Source organism: Miscanthus floridulus, chromosome 5 (genome assembly GCF_019320115.1).
Source record: "Miscanthus floridulus cultivar M001 chromosome 5, ASM1932011v1, whole genome shotgun sequence".
Classification (NCBI taxonomy): Eukaryota; Viridiplantae; Streptophyta; class Magnoliopsida; order Poales; family Poaceae; genus Miscanthus; species Miscanthus floridulus.
The window spans coordinates 22,899,407-22,918,492 of NC_089584.1; the positions used below are offsets into that span (position 1 = coordinate 22,899,407).

A 19,086-nucleotide genomic window follows, 5' to 3' on the forward strand; every position below is an offset into this window, starting at 1 on the left:
CATGAAGAGGTGGACAAATTTATTGAAGTCGCAGAGAAGCATGCATCAAAGGTCTAGATAATCTAGAGACCCTGAGGTATCTACACCAATACACAAACGAGCTTGATGAAGAAATGGGATATGTCTATGGCAATGAACAAGGTGGTCACTTTGGCAATGAACAAGGTGCTGATGATGCTGGTGGTGCCGCCGCTGATGGCGGAGCACGTGAGGGGGATGAAGATGATGGTGACTATTTGGAGGACATGATTCGGGCCATTGGACCAGAAATTTTACTTCAGAAGAAAGGCCATTGCAACAGAAAGTGAAGAATTTGAAGCCACGTTTGAAGCAATGGATATATGCGAGGAGTATGGATTCCTCCGACCTGAAGTTTGCTGAGCCGGAGACCGAACATGCAGTATCAAGGATACTAAAATATGCTGAAGACATGGAGAAGGGCACATTCACTCCTTCCAGAAAGAGGGATGAGCTGAGCCTTGGCTTGGGAAACCCCAAGCACACAGGCCGCACCAGGGGGCTAGGGAAGCGGACAACCTGGGACAAAGGATTCAAAGAGGATAGCCACATGTACAAGAAACATGGTAGAGACCGAGAGTCCAATCTTGAGGTCCAAGTGAAAGCTCTAATTGCGAAGGTGTTTTCTGAGCAAGGTTTGGCTACGGAGCCACGGACGCTAATGGAGCCACCGGGACAACTGGCTATAATTGGTAGCCCTCCGGATGTTCCCAGCAGCCAAGGTTCCACTACAACCGGAACTGCTGTCGATCGCATACGGGAGCCAGCTAGTTGCACCTTATTGGTTCCCATGGGCAGGGGTAACACGATGGTTGAGGTGGCAACGGGTGTGGCACATCCGCCGGGAGGCCAATGGCACAGTCGCCCAATCCCGCAGGACTACACTAGGGTCAAGGTGCATACCGTGAAGCCTAACTTCATGACGTGGGAGATAGAACACCCAACTCCTGAGGGGCTTGTTCATCTTGGAGAAGTCACGAAGCAGTTCATCCTCTGGCACAAAAAAGACATTGTATTGAATGTTTCTTTGCCAACTCCGAGTGATGTACATCTGGAGCGAGCTGTTGAGGATAGGGAGGTATATTCATCGGCCCATGGCGACCACATGCCTAAGGTGGCACATTCTTCCCCGACTCCTAGGGACCACGTGCCTGACAAGCCATAGACTTCTCCAGCTCGTCGTACCGAGCAAGGGCATGATGAGACGATGCCACAACATTCTCCAACTTGTCATATCGAGCAAGGGCATGATGTGATGCTGCAGCCTAGTCCAACCGAGCAAGGGCCTAGTCCAACCGAGCAAGGACCTAAACAAGGACTGCCTTTTGAAAAAGATGATGAGGGCACGCCTCAATCGGAGGCCCGAAAGAAGTTTCCCTACCATATTAGGCCAATGTTTGTTCCGATGAAAGACGTCTCGTTGATTGACAAGTGGTTTACTCGTGATTAGTACAAGCCTGACAACTAAGTTAAAGACCTCCACGCGCGTGCTTCTGAGCCGCCCGACACTAGCAAACTCCACCAACAAGCAAAGAAGTATCCAAGTGTTGAGGACATCAAGTGGACAGAGGATTGCCCGAAAAAATATGAAAGAGGCAAGCGCTTCCTACCAAACCGAATTATGCAGCGCATGCCAATTGGAATGAGAAAGTTCCATGATTGGTACTTGCGTGCTCACTTGACGAGACTAAACGATATACGAGCATGGTTCCCTGAAGGCACATTTGGAGGCGCAGATGTGAGGCTATTATTTGACTTCAAAGACATGTAGGCATGCTTTCACCTCGGAATGATGGAAATGAATCTAGTTCGTGTGTGCTGCCTGTAAGTCCTTGCCCTCTCATTAAGATATGAATGAAATATTTGGATTTTGTTGTAACTAACCCACATCGTGATTTGTAGAATGCAAACTAATATTGTGAAGAAGATGTCAAGTGTAAGAGCCGGGTATATAGACCCTTGGTGGATATCATCAATAAATTTTGACTACCCCAAGTACTGGAAACTTGATTGCGAAGAACTAGCTGCCGGAGTGACCGTTGAGGAGAAAGAGGCCATCCGCAAAGATAAGATGTACAAAGAGAGCCTTAAGGTTGCGGCATGGATTGCCTGATTTCTTAAGAATCTCCAGCATAACAAAATGGTATGGTTACCATACCACTTTGGGTAAGTTCGACTCTATACTTAAATAAAGCATTGTTCTATATATTTAGTTCGATGCAAAAGAGCTTATTTGTTTCTTCAATGATTAAATCCATGCAGGAACCATTGGATTCTTATAGGGATCAATGTTGGGATGAGCATGGCGGTTGTCTATGATTCAGCAGATTATGTGCTAGAGACATACAAGGACTTCATAGCAATTGTGAAGACGTATACATATTGACAATAATCCTCATTAACTTATATATGTTTGTATATATACTTGTAAACTTCGCTTTTTGATACTAACAAGTTGCATTTGCTAAAACTATTCGAACAGGGCATTCAGGCACTATGTCGATTATCATAAAGGAAGGCATGATCCAGTAAGAAAAAACAAGTTGGCTATCAAAACTCTATGTCCGGTACGTGTAACTTACATCGCTACACTTCATTACGTGGTTTGTCAATAGCTAGCATTACTTAACTTTTCCATATGCGAAACACAGTGTCTCAAGCAGAGGTCTGGGAGTCTACATTGTGGATATTACGTATGTTGTTTGATGAGTAACACTAGTGCATACAGGAGACACCCAGAACTGGTAAGTTTGTCACTTTCTTCGCTCGTAGTATGAAAACTTAGCTTATGTTATGAAATACTGTACATAAACTTTGTTCTCTTGTAGTGGAAAGAAGAGAGAGGCCAGCGAAGGGACATATACAACGATGATGAACTCTTAGAGCTTGTCGGCGACCTTTGTGGCTTCATCGTTGACGAGGTTATTTCTTCCAGAGGCCTTTACCATGATCCAAAATCCGACTTAGGTAGCAATCCTATGTACCAACATCTTCGTGAGACACACAGGCTATCTCTAGGCCATTGATAACAAAGCCACCTGGTTTGGATTTGTCGAACTATTTGAATTTGTGAATTATAGCTATGTAATGATGGACTTTGTGAATTGGACTTGGGAAACTTTTGAATTATGGACTGTAATGATGGTTTATATCGTGCTCGTGTGTTTGTGGATGCATATATATATATATGTGGTGGTCAGATTTGAATTTGAATTTAAATGATATATTACATGCTGTGGTCAGATTTGGATTCGAATTTGAATTTTTTTTGCTGGAAAATCAACTGTAGGGGCAGTTCTTGATTGAACCGCCCCTACAGATACATACTGTGAGGGCGACTGCTTGTGTAGCGGCCCTTACTAATGCTATTTGTAAGGACGGCTGTGTCACCAACCGCCCTTACAAATACCGTACCATTTGTAAGGGTGGCTGAGAACACCAGCCGCCCTTACAAATGGTATTTGTAAGGACGGTTTAGCCAGCCGCCCCTACAGTGGCTGATTTGTAAAAGCCACCTGGCAGGGGCGGCTGGGCCAACCGCCCTTACAGAGCCTTTTAAGCCGCCCCTACAAATCCTTGCTGTAGTAGTGGTGTCTGCACTCGGGCTCAGGGTCGGGGCACATGTGGTGCACAGTGCCTCCTCGAGGTGCTGGCGGCGCCCAGCGATCATGCCCCGTGTGGCTGAGCACCTGCATGGTGCGCATATATATGGTCTCCATCATCAACATTCAACAACAGAGATTCTTAATGAAATTGCATTAAGTACTACTCCTAATTAGACATGCCATACGTACATACACACAACATACATTGGACCTCCGAGCAGTCGACGACGACGTAACAAGAAGAGACGATGACAGCCAGGATCATCGTTATCACATACATGAAGCGAAGACAAGAACACCTCTTCCTCGTCATGGTGTGGTCAGTGGTGGTGTATGAGTATCAGTAGAGCGCAAGGATGGATATGCTGGCAACCCCTCCTGTTCAGTTTGCCTTGGTCTGTCTTCTACTGACCTATAGTCGTCTCTTATATATACTACTGATCACTTGGGCTGACAACTATTAGATAAAAAAAAGAATCCTAGTACATTTAAACATACAGAGTAATAGTACACTAAACTTCAGTCTAGCTTAAACTATCCAAGGTTAGTACGTTGCTTGCATTTTGCTACCTGCTAGCCGTTGATCTTGACCTATTAGACCTTAATAACAATGCCTTAATTGGCCCTATCCGGATGGCCTTCTTTCGTTCAGTATATTATTGAGTCAATTCCCTCAATGCCATTGAAAATTATAGGGCTTCCCTAATAGCCATCAAAATTTTCAGGTTCCCGTTACTGCCATCAAATGAAAATTTCATTTCCCTCATCAGTTATGTGGCTGTTAGATTCCATGCAGAAATGACGATTTTACCCTCCGAGTCACGAGACAATAGCCAAGGTGGTCCAAGGGCACCCGCACACAACTTCCCAGGCGCTCCTAGGGGCACCTGCCCGTGACCTTCCAGGCGCGGGGTTGAGCCAGCGCCGGCCCGTGGCCCCCTAGGCGCAGAGCTCGGCCGCCGCCGGCGGCCCGTAGCCTCCCCTCGATGCTCTTTTGCCGCCCTGGCTCTCGGCCGCAACACTAGTCCGCCGCCTTCCAGCCGCAGATCTCGGCCTCCGGCGGCCCGCCGCCTGCCAGCCACCATCGTCTGGCAGCAAGGGTTTGGCGTGCTCATGATTCAGAGGGACGAGAAGTCGAGGAGGGTTCATGTGATTTAGACGGACGCGGAGGGTTTGAGAAAAGAATAAGTCTAACGGTGGGCCCATATTGTCAGTATCTAAAGGGCATATCAGGTATTGAAGTTTGACGGACCTCACTTGCCTGGTGTGGATCCAAATTTGTCAGTGACATAGGTTTAACTGAGAAACGATGGAATGGCAGTGAAGGAAATGGAAATTTTATTTGATGGTAGTGAAGGAAACTCAAAAATTTTGATGGCTTTGAGGGAATCCCTGTAATTTTCAATGGCATCGAGGGAAGTACAGTACTTCAGTAAACGTAGGAAGCAAGCTGCGAGCCAGGACCAGTCAAACACTCAAACCTAATTGTCAAACTTTTGAGAACCAACTACCCAAAAAATAAACTCTGCAATATGTACTACGTACTATACTATAGATGCATCTGTCTGCTACGCGACATGAGTGCATCCAGCGTGGTAAGTATCCCTAAATATATTTAGGTCGTTTTTGCTTCTCGAGAAACAACTTTGATTAAATATATATTTAAAAATATTAATATTTAAGGTATATAATTAGTATCATTAGAAAGATCTTTGAATCTAGTTTTTAATAAATTTATTCGAAGATATAAATGTTGCATATATTTTTCTACAAATCGAGTCAAACTTGTGACACGTATACCAACGGCGACAGTTATTTAGGGACGGATGGAGTATGATTATATTCACCCCACTAAACTTTTTTCTAAAAAAACTTTTGAGTCAGACCAAAACGCGTATATATACATCTGTGGACCGTGACGTGTTCTTTAGTTTCATTTTTTTCAACTCGCGTTCCAAGGGACAAGTCGTCTCGCCTGTTCATTACAAAATTGTGACACAGTTGAAAAAGTCTAGGCAAGAACTCGTCTCCAGTGCAACAATTGGGACGGGTACGTGGTAGTGGAACACCGAACACACGCGGAACCGAGAAAGAATTTCTTATTGCTACGAGCCTACGACGCCCGCCGGCCGCCGCCAAGCGCTTCAACGCTCTGCTCAGTCTCAGCGAGGCCTGCGGCCAGCTCCGGCGCCGGATGGTGGACACCGTCGCCGACATGTACGCCTGGTGGCCAACTACACAATACACGGTACGCTAATTTTTCAGCCAACCACACAATGAACAGGTGTGGGTATTTATTAATTTGTTTCTTGTTTTAGTAACCACCTATTAATTATCTACGTCTCTAGCATTATTTAAATTAGATTGTCATCCTTAGTGATGGTGCCAAAAATGTTTGTTGGTAATGTTTATCATTTTATTTAACTAGAAAAAAATATAAGGATATGAATGAAAATGATTCTGCAAGCGGACAGATAATTATATCATTGTAGCATTTTACCTAAGAGTACTTCAGGTATCATTATTTATATTTACCACAGGGAAGGTGTAGCTTTGGACATGTATTGATAACTTATAACATTGATGGATAAATAAACCATAACAATCTCTCTACTCATAACAGGGGTAAGTCACAAGATAAAAGCTATATACGATAAGCATTGATCAAGTTCATAATAATGATAAATAAATCTCTCAGAGCACTCCTATCTATAGCATTAGCATGGTCAGGTTAGAATATTAGAGGAATAATTCTTAAGTCATTCTTAATTACAAGTCAAAGCATACGTTGATTAGTGTAATTACACTTAGTAGTCACTGCTAAGATAGTAGTCACTGCTAAGATCACCACTGAATCCACACATAAGGGGCATTACTTCGGGAAGTTCGAGAACAGAGCTTTCCCTTCCTTTGCAACCGGGCTCTACTTCTATGACCTATATTCGGGGAGTAGACTACAAAGGACTCAACGGTAGTGTCACACCCGTGATCTACCACACGACCTGGAATATAGAGTGTATTCGTAGGTAAATAACATCTAAGCACCATGCTTACATGATCTCTACCACCCACCCTGTGATCATTGGGGTGAGCGCTATACGAACTTATGCATCAACACAATGATAAACTAACTATACTAAGCATATAATCAAAGTAGACGATGAACATTACAACCTTGAACATGAATAAGATGAATACTATATTGTCTTGACAATTGTACCAAAGCATATAAAAATAATGGAGATACAACGAGAGAGGGGTACAAGAATCATACCAAACCTAGCTCTAGACGATGTTAGGAATCCAAGCGAAGATCTGCTTGCCTCTCTCTAGACCTAGCCTAACTAGCTATGCCCTAGAAACTAGAGGAGCTCTGAAGAGATTATGGTTTCTGGCTCTGGATAACTTGATCTCAAATGACTTGATGCCTCCAGGGGGCTGGGGTCTGTTTATATAGCCCAGGGGGTGCAATGTGAGCCTTTGGATCAAACCGACTTGAAGGACGGCGTAGATGTAATCCTAGGAGACGGTGGAGGAAGCTTTTGAAAGCTGACAGGCAGGGGCCACCTGCCAGACCAGGTGGCACCATGGTGGGGCTGGCCGGCCCCACCTGGTAGCCTCTCGGGGTCTGCCTCGGGGGTTGCCTCCTATAGTCCTCTGGAACCTTCTGGAGCAGTTTTCATCGCGGTTAAGTTTAGTTCTTTTTCACGTTTTGATCCCTCTTTCCGGTTTTCTGAAATAACCCTGCGGAAAATACAGATTCACCAAAAATTATGGAAATTATTAGTTTAAACCCCTAAGTTTTTATTGGTGATCCATTTTAAGCATTTATTCAAGTTATGTTGACGGTTTATGATGAACAATAACTACTGTTAACAAGCTCCCCCAAGCTTAACCTTTGCTAGTCCCTTAGAAAAGCTAAACTTAGCAAATTTAGATTAGGAGTTGCTTCTATGCTTTCACGCCTCAAAAGTACACATGCGTTCAAACAAAAATTCTCCTCCGGATTAGAATAAACCGATCTGACTTTCAAACTTACCCATATTACCTTTAACCATGGAGCTTCTTAGCCTTCTTGGAAGATGTGACGTCCAATGGAGATAGGAATGACATGTCTCCCTGGATCACCTTTATTGTCGGGAAGGGTGTAGTCAATCCACCTTCCTTCTAACGGTTGAGTGTAGTAGAAAACTGCATTGTGAATATCAACAAGATTTGCAGTTTCTAAATTTTTCGGCTGCCCCAGAATCTTACCTTTGTCAGATGGAGGAACAGCAGCTACCAACTGAGGAATTTGTGATTCTACCATTTTATTAAAGCTATGCTGGTTCTTAATGACAGAAGCAAAGCTATCCATTCTAGTACTTATGTTTTCTAGGATTTTATGATTTGAAGCTATCTTTTTAGACATCTAATCCATAAGTCTAGATTGACCAGTAACTAATTCTCTCAAGGGTGGTTGATTGAAATTATTATAATTATTACCTTGAAAGTTACCTTGGTAGTTATGGCAGAACCGTCTAATCTGATGCCCTCCCAAGAGTACTTGTCTTCCGTTAGACTCTAAGTACCCAAGGGAGCGCACTAAACTATGCAGTTCTGTCGAGCACACCCAACGGGAGAACTCAAAAATCCACATTTTACATCAGGATCGCAAATGAGAGACAAAGCTTACAACCTTTTTACCATTTCTTACACCACTTTTAGTACAACATCAGAGTAATTTATTATTTGATTATAACAGCGGAATATAAAATGTTATCAGAGTTTCAGCGGAATGGAAATCATTTAATGCCAAGTTAAACATTATCATGGAGAACATGTATATACATGAAATGCTAACAGGTTATAAGTCCTTTCTTTGTAAAACCTTTTTGGTGGGAGTTCTAAATCAACTCTATATCCGTAACGTAAAGGAAATCCTCACTGAGCCCACTAGGTTTCCACACACAAGTGTCAGCTTCCCCTGTTCCTGTCACCTGCAACAGGGTAGAACAAACCCTGAGTACTCAATTGTACTCCGCAAGACTTACCCGTCAGGAGGAAAGAAAAAGACTCCAAGGTTATACAAGGCTGTTTGGCTTTTGGGTTATTGCAACCGCATGAAGTAATACTAAATGTGCGTCCTTATGGTCAACTTTTATTAGCAGTCAGAATTAGTTCTTTAACTAACCATTATATGTAAGCACCTGTAGTACTTTCAAGCAGGTGGTAAGCAATCAGAACCATTTTACCATTCTTCCAGTTCTAGTTATTACTACAATGCCAAAGTGTAGCCAAGTCGTATCGTCGCATAGAAACGACGATCCACGAATCAATTTAGCCTAGCAGGGTACCTCGAAAGAAACACACACCCTGCTCATAGCCTAAAAATTGTACGAGCAGGACCAACCCACTACCCTCCTATCACGGGGTCCAGGTCCTCGTCCAAACTGGGACTCCAAGCTCCCAACACCTGAGGCCCGGCCTCAGTGCGGTGCTTAGACCTCCAACCCCATAATCCACCTATAATAGTCGGTCCAAAAAGAGCCGAAACCCATGACAAGAGAGGAACAAGCTTTCCCGCTCCCATAAGCAAGTATGTGCTCGTGATAATAAATCCGTGACTTGACCAGGGTCCAATGCAACGGACGGTCCTTAATCGACACAGACGGGACAAGTGCAACCAGAGCCCCGCTCTGTCGCCCAACCAAGTCCAAGTCCATCCAAGCTCAGTCCTGCCCGGTCTCCATTTGTTATTCATAATTATTCCATGTGATAGTAATATGATAATAGTAACAATAATATATTTTCTATCTCTCGCGAGTGACAGGTAATCACTCGACTTCTACCGAATCCTGTAGTATAGCAATCTACACGATCCTGTCATACTAGTAATACTCATGGGATAAGGATTAATATATGCAAGTGGGTTTCATTCAACTCCTTGAAACTTAGTGCACAAGCATAAATAATAAAGTGCAGAATAATATGGATTATGCACCGGGGCTTGCCTGGATAGATATAATCAAGAGTTAATATTCCCACGGGATGACACGATCATCAAAGCACCATATGTTATGCTACTCCATATGACATCCACAATCCCTCGATGCTCCTAAGATGATATACGAGCAATGCATGTAGTGACAGAATTAATCAATGGTAATCGCCACTTAAGATATGATTTTGTTGCTCAAGCTAACGAACTAGCTCAACGCCTAATGTTCTAGGCCACGTATTTATATTCACAAATAACGCCTTATTCCCCACAAGTATTTTAGTTCTACAAACCCAAGATGTTGCGTTATCCATTTTATCGTTTTAATAGATATTTAAACTCGGGCTCATTAACTACCCTGGCAAACTAATTATTTTGAAGCTACAAAAATTACCTATAGGTGATTTATACTTATATTAACCTAGTGTAAAAGTTTCAGGTCAAACCCATTTACCAAACGACCACTATACTAGGTGATATATTTTACTCTATCACAAAGTACACATTATCAGGAGTCTAACAAAACTAGAATCACGATTTTAGGACTTAATTTTGAATTTATACAAATTTTACAAACCTGAACCGATTTGATCCATATCTGAAAAAGAGCAGAAGCTAATAGGCACAATTGCTTCGTGAACCCCAAACTCCTTTTAAAATCTTATTAGCCTTTTTACTATTCATGCATCTCTCACTCATTCACACACAAACCCCCTGGATTTCTCTCCTTTCCCACCCATGCTCCCTCCCTCTAATTCTCACGTGCGAACAGAGGAGGAGTACGCGGACGCGACAGCAGGCCATGCATCAGCAGCAGCTCCTCAAGCAGCAGCAGCTACTTGGGTTTATATAGCATGTTATGACAGCTATTGGCGCTCCACCGCCACGGCCTTCACCCTAGCTTGATCAGCATGCCACCACTTCTATGACTCCAGCTTTATAGCCTTGTGGGCTTTAGAGTCAGGGACAACCACCAGCACAGTTTGCTTCACCTACAGAGCAGGTGTCCCAGTGGTTTGCTTCGTCAGTGCTAGCCCCGTAGTTCACACCGGCTCAGACTTCCTCGCTGCTAGTGCCAGAGACTACAGTGTCTAGGAGCCTTGGTGCTTCGTTCAGTGAGTTGACAGGGCAGCCTACTCCGCCATATTTACATGTCCTAGGTCCTTCTATAGTTGCACCTATTACCGAGACTACAGAGATGCTCCCTTCCTCAGTGGCATCATTAGAGCCAGCTGCTATAGTCATACCAGCACAGTCTACAGCAGCTCCAGTCCCTGATCCGACCCAGACTGCTTTAGTGTCACTTCCAACTATAGAGGGTGAGACTGCTCAGAGCTCAGGGTCAGATGATGATGGCACGCAGTTCCAGCTCGCTCCTCGTACCTCAGCGCCCGGCTCATTCGCTACAGCCCCGCCAACCGACCCTTAGGTTTTGGTGTTTGACGCCAAAGGGGGAGAGGGATTGAGTATGTTAGACTTAGGGGGAGCAACATATCTAGGAGGAGCTTAGTTTATCTATTAGCTTATCTATTACATTTGAAGTTTTATGTGTGATACACTATTATGCATTTGTCGTGTGTTTACTTTTATGCATCAAACTATATTTATGTGATAGTGATATCTACGTGATTGTGATATATGACATGTGTGCTCTCTATTTTGAATTATTTATATGTCATATCACTTGTGTTGAGCTCATTTGCTTTGCTTCCGCGTTTTACTCCGATGCAAATGAGCTTTATTACTTGTACTCATGCTTATTTCATATCTTTTAAGTACATCATGTTGGCTTGGGTCATATAAGCCTGCCTAACTTTTTTGTTCTTATTGTCAAAAGCTTATATGATCCAAGCATGTTAAAAACCTCATCTCTTTCACATACTCAAGGTGGTATTGTCATCAATCACCAAAAAGGGGGAGATTGAAAGCATCTAGGCCCCTAGTTGGGTTTCGGTGATTAATGACAATACGTGATTACTATGACTAACGTGTGTTTTACAGAGGCAATTAAGTTAGGTCATGGTAATGGAGATCGATTGGGCAATCATGGTGGTCATGCCCCTACGATGAAAATCATTTTGGTTTTCAAAGGATGGACGACATGGTTAAGGATGGACTAGTTTTAAGTGTCGATTGGAGGTGAAGAGACACTTAGAGTAGTTTAGGACTTTGTTTTTTTCCTTTGGCCATACTATTAAGGGGGGTATGGACGGGTAGCTTGATCTAGGTGAGTCTAGTGAGTTAGGTGTGGTGCACACTTGCTAAATCTAGCACTAGGTAGCTCCAAAATAGCCCTTAGATCTAATGGAGCAAACTTCATTCACGTATGATCGAGAGTTGGAAGTGAATGGAGGGTCAAATACTGACCGGACGCTAGCGCAGAGTCCGGTCAATTCATTTGACCAAGGTGATTTCGTCTGGTGCGACCGAATGCTGAGAGGTGAAGTGACCGGACGCTGAGGGCCAGCGTCTGGTCGACTCCAGTAAGGTTCCAGAGAGGGAAAATCACGACCGGACGCATTCGGTCAGTGTTGACCGGACGCTATCCAACGTCCGGTTACCACTTAAACACTGGAGTTTGGGGAGAACTGACCGGAGTGTCCGGTCAACATGACTGGAGCATCCAGTCACCCCGCAGAGACACATAACGGTTTGTTTTTCAGCCGGTGTTATAAATACTTCCTCCACTCGTGTGTGGGGGTACTTTTGCTCATTCCAATAGATGAGAAACACCTTTGAGAGTGCCAAGAAGAGCAAGGTCCTAGTGAGGTGATTGAGATTTGAGAATACCAAAGAGAGCCCTCATTAGTGAAAGCAAGAGTAGCAAAGTGTGCATCCACCCTTCTCATTAGGCTTATCGTGGTCAAGTGAGAGTTCGTGCTTGTTACTCTTGGTGATCGCCATCATCTAGACGGCTTGGTGGTGATTAAGAGCTTGGTGATCATCTAGAGAGCTTGTGGATGACCCAACTCAAGTTGTGAGCGGTTGTGGGTGATTCACCACAACGGAGCGTCAAAGAATCAACCCGTAGAGAGAACTTGATCCTTGCACGGATTAAGGGGGAGCTACACCCTTGCATGGATGCTCCAATGAGGACTAGTGGAGAGTGGCGACTCTCTGATATCTCGACAAAACATCACCGTGTTCCTCCTTCTCTCTTTACTTTGTGCATGAGCATCGTGGCTGCAGCGTCGGGCCCACACAGCTTGGTGGCATGGCTGGGAGCCACTGTGGCTAGCTCAGCCCGGCATGCGGCCGGCAGCCGTGATGGCCGGCCAGCGGGGCAACGACCATGGCCAGGAGCATAGCACCGCGCGGCAGTGGCCATAGGCGGTCACAGCTGGCCAGACGTGGCGGCTACAACATCGGCTTTGACCCGCGCACGGCTAGGACTGGCAGCAGCGTGCACGTGCGATAACCGCACCCACAGCCCGAACGGCTAGAAACGGTGCTACGCACGCTTTTTAAAGCGAAACAAAAACTAGTTAGCACTTCGGTCGAGGCTTAACCAAATACACAAACCCAATGTCGGTACTACCAGTTAGCTAGCAAAACCATCTACATGCCTAGAGAACAACCAGAGAGGGAGGTGGAGAAGTGCCAAGATGGGTTTGTCACACTAGATGCTGGTTCGCGAACATAGTGCCTAACATGGTTCACAGCGCGTTCTTACGAAGTTCAAGCAATTTTTAAGAGTGTCATAACACCCAACACCACTGTGACCTATACCATTCTCCCATACTCACTTAGATGCAATCGACCATACCAGAGCTTGTAGCTAGTGTTTAAGAATTTTAGTCAAAATTTAAATGCCAAAATGGCGTGGTCATAAGGCAATAAGACCCGGTCATTTTAGTTCTAGAAGCTGAAATTAAATGCCAAATTCAATTCTTGAGCTATCAATAGGCTATTGAACAACATTTATTTACCGAAACAAAAGTTGCATTTTCATCTACTAATCTTGTACTTCAAAATTTATTTAAGTTCTAGATGCAAGTTTTATTTTATTTCTATTTATAAAAATTATTTATTATTACATGTGCGTTTTAAATTTTTAAACCCAAGAACGTGTTTTGATAATTTCTTTCAGGCCTTAATCTAGGACTAAGCGAGCTCGTAACACCAGAGGTGTTACAGTAGTTACCTTGGTAGTTCGGCCTCTATTGGTTCCATCCTTGATTCTGTTGAGGACGATAGTTGTTGTTGTCGATGTAGTTCACATCCTCTTGGGTTTCGGAACAATTATTCCCTGAATGCCTAGTGTCACCACACACTTCACAAGTTATGCGGAAATCATTGATGTGCATGACTTCTTTCTTCTCACTAACTCGGTCTTCAAGTTTCTTCATCAGCAGGTCCATCTTGACAGACAACATGTCTACCTCCTTGAGTTGATGCATACCTCCACCTCTCTTGCGAGTCTAAGTATGTTCTTTATTTTGCTTTGGTTGGAGGCCATCTTCTCAATAAGAGCTGTTGCATCTCTAACGGTAAGTGATAAGAAAACACCTCCAGCAGCAGCATCCATTGTCTTACGGGTGCTAGTGGTCAGCCTATGGTAGAAGGTCTGCATGAGTAGCCAATTCTCCATCACATGATAAGGACATTCTAATATATAGTCTTGGAAACATTCCCATGCCTTAGGGATAGATTCATCATATTGTTGCTGAAAACTTGAGATTCTTCCACACAGAGCATTGGTCTTGTCTATGGGAAAGAACTTGGCTAGGAAGGCAGTGGAGCAGATATCCCATGTATTATTCTTGTCTTTGTTGGTGTAGAACCACTGCTTAGGCTTCCCCAAGAGTGAGAATGAGAAAATGCGGAGTAAAATGGCATCTTTGGTTACTCCCTTGATAGTGAAGGTGCTGCAAATCTCCATAAAGTGTTGGAGATGTTGAAAGCCCTAGTTTGATTTTGGATAGTTGATGAAACCTAGAGACTAATCATTGTGCTAAGTGTGTAGACATAAAATGATAAGTCCCATGCCAAGTGGTGGAGCTAGATGATGGTCATGGTGATGGAGGTGACCAAAAGATTATCAAGTGCTTCACATTTGGAAAAGAAGAAAGAGAAAAACAAAAATAGGCTCAAGGCAAAGGTATATGTGATAGTACCATTTTTGTTTTGCACTCAAGACATCATAGATGGTGTGAGTGACTTAGGATCGATAGCCATACTATAAAGAGGGGAATTCTTTGGCTAAACAGTTTATCGAGTGCCACTAGGTGACATGATTCATGCATTGCATTTAGGAACCTAGTGTGCTAACATGTGACCCTTGTTAAATGCTTTGGAAAATGCTAACACACGTGCATACAAGTTCTACACTTTGTGGTTAGCAAGTTGGAAGCAAGGGTGAAGCGGTTGCAGACTTTGAAAAAGAAAAGGAGGAGACAGACAGTGACCGGACATTGAGCTAGTCACAACCAGACGCTGACGTCAGCGTCAGGTCAGTTCTTTGCCATGGCGCGTGGCTGGCCGAGAGCGAAGAAGTTTGATCGGACGCTGCCCTAGCTTGACCGGCGCGTCAGGTCACTTGTTGGTGGCATGCGTACGCTGTGGATCTGACATGTAGGGCCCACGTCTGATGGCCGATGACGTATGCTAATGTCATCATGGCTCATGCGTGCAGAGAAGAAGAGAGACGATCGGACGCTGGGGCGCGTTAGGTCGGCATTGACCTGACGCGTCCAGTTAGTATTTTCATGCGGTGAACCCTCTCTGGAAACGAACGGACGCCAGGCAGTGCGACATCAGGCGCGTCCGGTCGTCCTTTGACCGTGACCTTGACTATTCAGTGACCGTTGGAGATCAACGTACGATATTCGAACGTGAACACATGGCTAGCATCGGTGTAGTAAGGCACGAGCAACCGAACGCTAAGGCTGTGTCCGGTCAACCCGACAGGTGCATCTAGTCAGCTCGGGCAGTACCCCTTTATGACCCTAACAGCTCTATTTGTTTTGGGGGTTTATAAATAGTTGGTGGCCGGCTCCAAGCCTTTGCTCTTGGTACTTTGACATACTTGACATCCTTGTGAGCCTAAGCAAACACCTCCCACTCATCTCCATCCTTGATTCATCATCAAAGTGAGATTAGGAGTGATTCCTAGTGCATTTGCTTGTGAGTTTGCATCTAGTGGCACCTGGGGATCGTTTGAGCTACGGGATTCTTGTTACTCTTGGTGGTTACCGCTACCTAGATGGCTTGGAGCAGCAAAGGAGTTGTGGCAAGAGTTGGTGATTGTTCTTGGCCACCTCCCGATGATTGTGAGGGGTTATTGTGCCTTCCCTGGCAGAGCACCAAAGGCAACTCTAGTGGATTACGCGTGTCATTGAGATACCTCACTTGTGGGTAGGTTCTTGTGGTGTCCACGGGTTGGATGAGGTTCGTGCTACACCTCTTAGCCATCGAACCACCAAGTGTTGGTCGACACAACAGGGACGTAGCGTGCCGATAAGCACATGAACCATGGGAGAAAAATACTTGTGTCTCTTTCCATTTGGTATTCTCCCAGTGTATTGGTTGGTTATCATCTTGGTGATTGGTTCATCCCCTACGCGACAGTATAACAATCTTGACCTCACATTTACTTTCCCGCAAAGTAGAGTATTTTGCTCTCTTGTTTAGATTGTTAGAGTAGCTTTTCTTGCTAGCCTTGTTCGCCTAGAGTAGCAAATAGTGACATAGCAAATTATGTGCCTAGTGATCATAGTGACTAGAATTGATTAGGTAGGTGACTTGCAACCCTTGTAAAGCTAGAGCAAAACTTGCACTTCGCCAGTTGTCTTACTAATCAAGTTGCTCTAGTGTTTTGTAGAATTTTAATGGGCTATTCACCCCCCTCTAGCCATAGTAGGACCTTTCAGATGTGCACTTGCATCTTCATGTGCCTTCCTAGAAAATTGGCTGGCTTGTACCATATTGATGAGCGTGGGCTTGAGTTCAAATCCATTATCTCCAACATTGACTTCAGGTCTAGTACGGATGTTAGCTGTAGTTGGATCAGAGAATTCATGAAGACTCTTGTTAGCCATGGCTTCAAATTCTAGGGTTAAGCTTCGCCTTATACGGTTGTCCTCCGACTCTAAAGCTGATACTCTCTTGAGTTTAGCCTTAGTTCTCTTGAGTAGTGCTTCTGGATCGTCAATGAAGTTTGTTAGAAGGTCAAAACCGGTCATATATTACCCTGCATAAGATACACGAGTAGACAAAACAAGGGTAATCCTATTTAAGCAGAGGTCAATGGTTATTTCAATCACATCAAATAATATAAGTTTATCAATACTTCCTGTGCTAGCTACCTTCCTCGGCAACAGCGCCAAAAATGCTTGTTGGTATTTATTAACTTGTCACTTATTTTAGTAGCCACTTATTAATTACCTACACCTCTAACATTACTTGAACTAGGTTGTCAGCCCCAATGATGGTGCCAGAAATGTTTGTTGGTACTACCTAGCATTGCTACTAGAATAATACTAAGTAGATGTTTATCATTTTATGTGACTAGAAAGAATATAAATACATGAATGAAACGGATTCTGCAAGCGGACAGATAATTATACCATTATAGCATTTTACCTAAGAGTATTCTAGGTATCGTTATTTATATTTTACCACAGGAAAGGTGTGCTTTGGACATGTATTGATAACTTATAACATTGATGGAGAAATAAACCATAACAATATCTCTACTCATAACAGAGGTAAGTCACAAGATAAAAGATATATATGATAAGCATTGATCAAGTTTATAATAATGATAAATAAATCTCTAAGAGCACTCCTATCTATAGCATTAGCATGGTCAGGTTAGAATATTAGAGGAATAATTCCTATGTCATTCTTAATTACAAGTCAAAGCATACATTGATTAGTGCAATTACACTTAGTAGTCACTGCTAAGATCACCACTGAATCCACACATAAGAGGCATTACTTTGGGAAGTTCGAGAACAGAGCTTTCCCTTCCTTTGCAATCGGGCCCTACTTCTATGACCTATATAGTTTGGTTGTTTTTATGCACTGTTCACTGTAAGGAGCACATATTCTGGTAGGAAACAAAAGCAGAGAATGGGGATTCAGAGGACCAAATGAAGTGGAATGCTGAAGAGACAGGCACACGCCTTCTGTTTGTGTGCAAGAGAAACATACCTATTGAAGTGGCACAGATGAAGGCTGGAGCCACACAGGCGCCTAGGATGTGGAAACAAAATGTCAATCAATCTGAAATCAACAGGGAAAATGGTTGCTGAAACATTAAGTTTGGATCTATCTACTGTTAATAAAAATACTTGTTTAAAAAGCACTCCAAATTATAGCAGAAAAAATCACAGTTTTGCAGATAAATGTAGAGCATGATGACTGTTAGCCATGTCAGTTTATGGCATGGTGAATGTATCTGCCATCCACGGTAGATGAGCCAATTCATGTTGTTTGCATCACGGTAACATCTCCAAGTCAAAGCTCGCTGCATGGAGCGTCTGCTGTGAAAACAGATTTGCTTGTAGATTCGCTTTGCTTAAATGGATGATAAAGCTTTGGTGGTATATATGTTACCTTGAAAATGGTGACATATAAGTTAAATGGTACTGCAATCTCTTTTGCAATTTCATCTGGGTGCATGCTGTATGCGTTTAGTCTTCCAATGCCTGTGTATTGTTGATGTGTATCTGAAATTGGTTAATGGCGATGGTAATTCATGATGTACCCTTTGTATTGGGTATAGATAATTGGCATACGATGGGGACATAGTACCTTTGCTGTTTTGTGGTGCTTCCACAGATGACCAATGGATGTACCGTGCTTTGAACAGGTGTGGCTGAAGCCTGTAATATGCATTAGATATTATATGAATATGTCAATAGATGACATGTCAGTAAAAAAGATCATATTTTTTGGGGGTACAATGCTAATGGTTCACCTGTCTGGCAGCAAGACACTATTGTGTTTCAACCTATGTTCTAGAACTATAGTAATTAGGTGTGTTATTAGCAAGAAGGGAAGCCTTTTCTTTAAGGAAAGGGAAATACTATATCTTAACTGTAGAAGTATGTGGCCACCTCAAACTATGCATGAAGATATGATCGGAGATACATGCAGTAGACGATGCATTTGTCTCAGTACTGTCAAGAGTGATTTGCTTGAATATAGTACTGAGACATGGATTCATTCTATGATAAGACAAAATAATTTTGATTGACCTCATTTGCTATCTTATTTAGTGAAGCGGAACTTTCCTCAGAAAATAAAAATAGCTGATGGGAGCATTTGCTTTAATTTCTAGCAGGTTATGCACTACGTAAAAAGAAAGCCAAATTTTGAACGTTTAAGGTTTAAATGAACCAGAAGTGTTCATTAAGCACATCGGTGACTTGGATTTCGAAAGGCATTAATATTAGTTGAAACTAATTAGAGTACCAGAACTGTCATTTGTCCAGTGCACGTAGCTCCCGCTTGTGCAGGGTTAGGGGAAGGGTC

At 43.3% G+C, this 19,086-nt stretch overlaps 1 long non-coding RNA gene and 1 other non-coding gene across 2 annotated transcripts; one reads left to right on the forward strand and one right to left on the reverse strand.

The window, feature by feature from the left end:
• Nucleotides 1–14,192: 14,192 nt before the first annotated feature.
• Nucleotides 14,193–14,301, forward strand: LOC136455689 (small nucleolar RNA R71). The gene has a single exon (XR_010759169.1). It is a non-coding gene; the product is annotated as a small nucleolar RNA R71 (small nucleolar RNA).
• Nucleotides 14,302–18,006: 3,705 nt separating this feature from the next.
• On the reverse strand, nucleotides 18,007–18,740 carry LOC136451763 (uncharacterized). The gene is made up of 3 exons (XR_010758640.1): nucleotides 18,364–18,740; nucleotides 18,166–18,257; nucleotides 18,007–18,089 (listed from the first exon to the last, which is right to left on the reverse strand). It is a non-coding gene; the product is annotated as an uncharacterized lncRNA (long non-coding RNA).
• Between the last annotated feature and the right edge of the window lie 346 nt (nucleotides 18,741–19,086).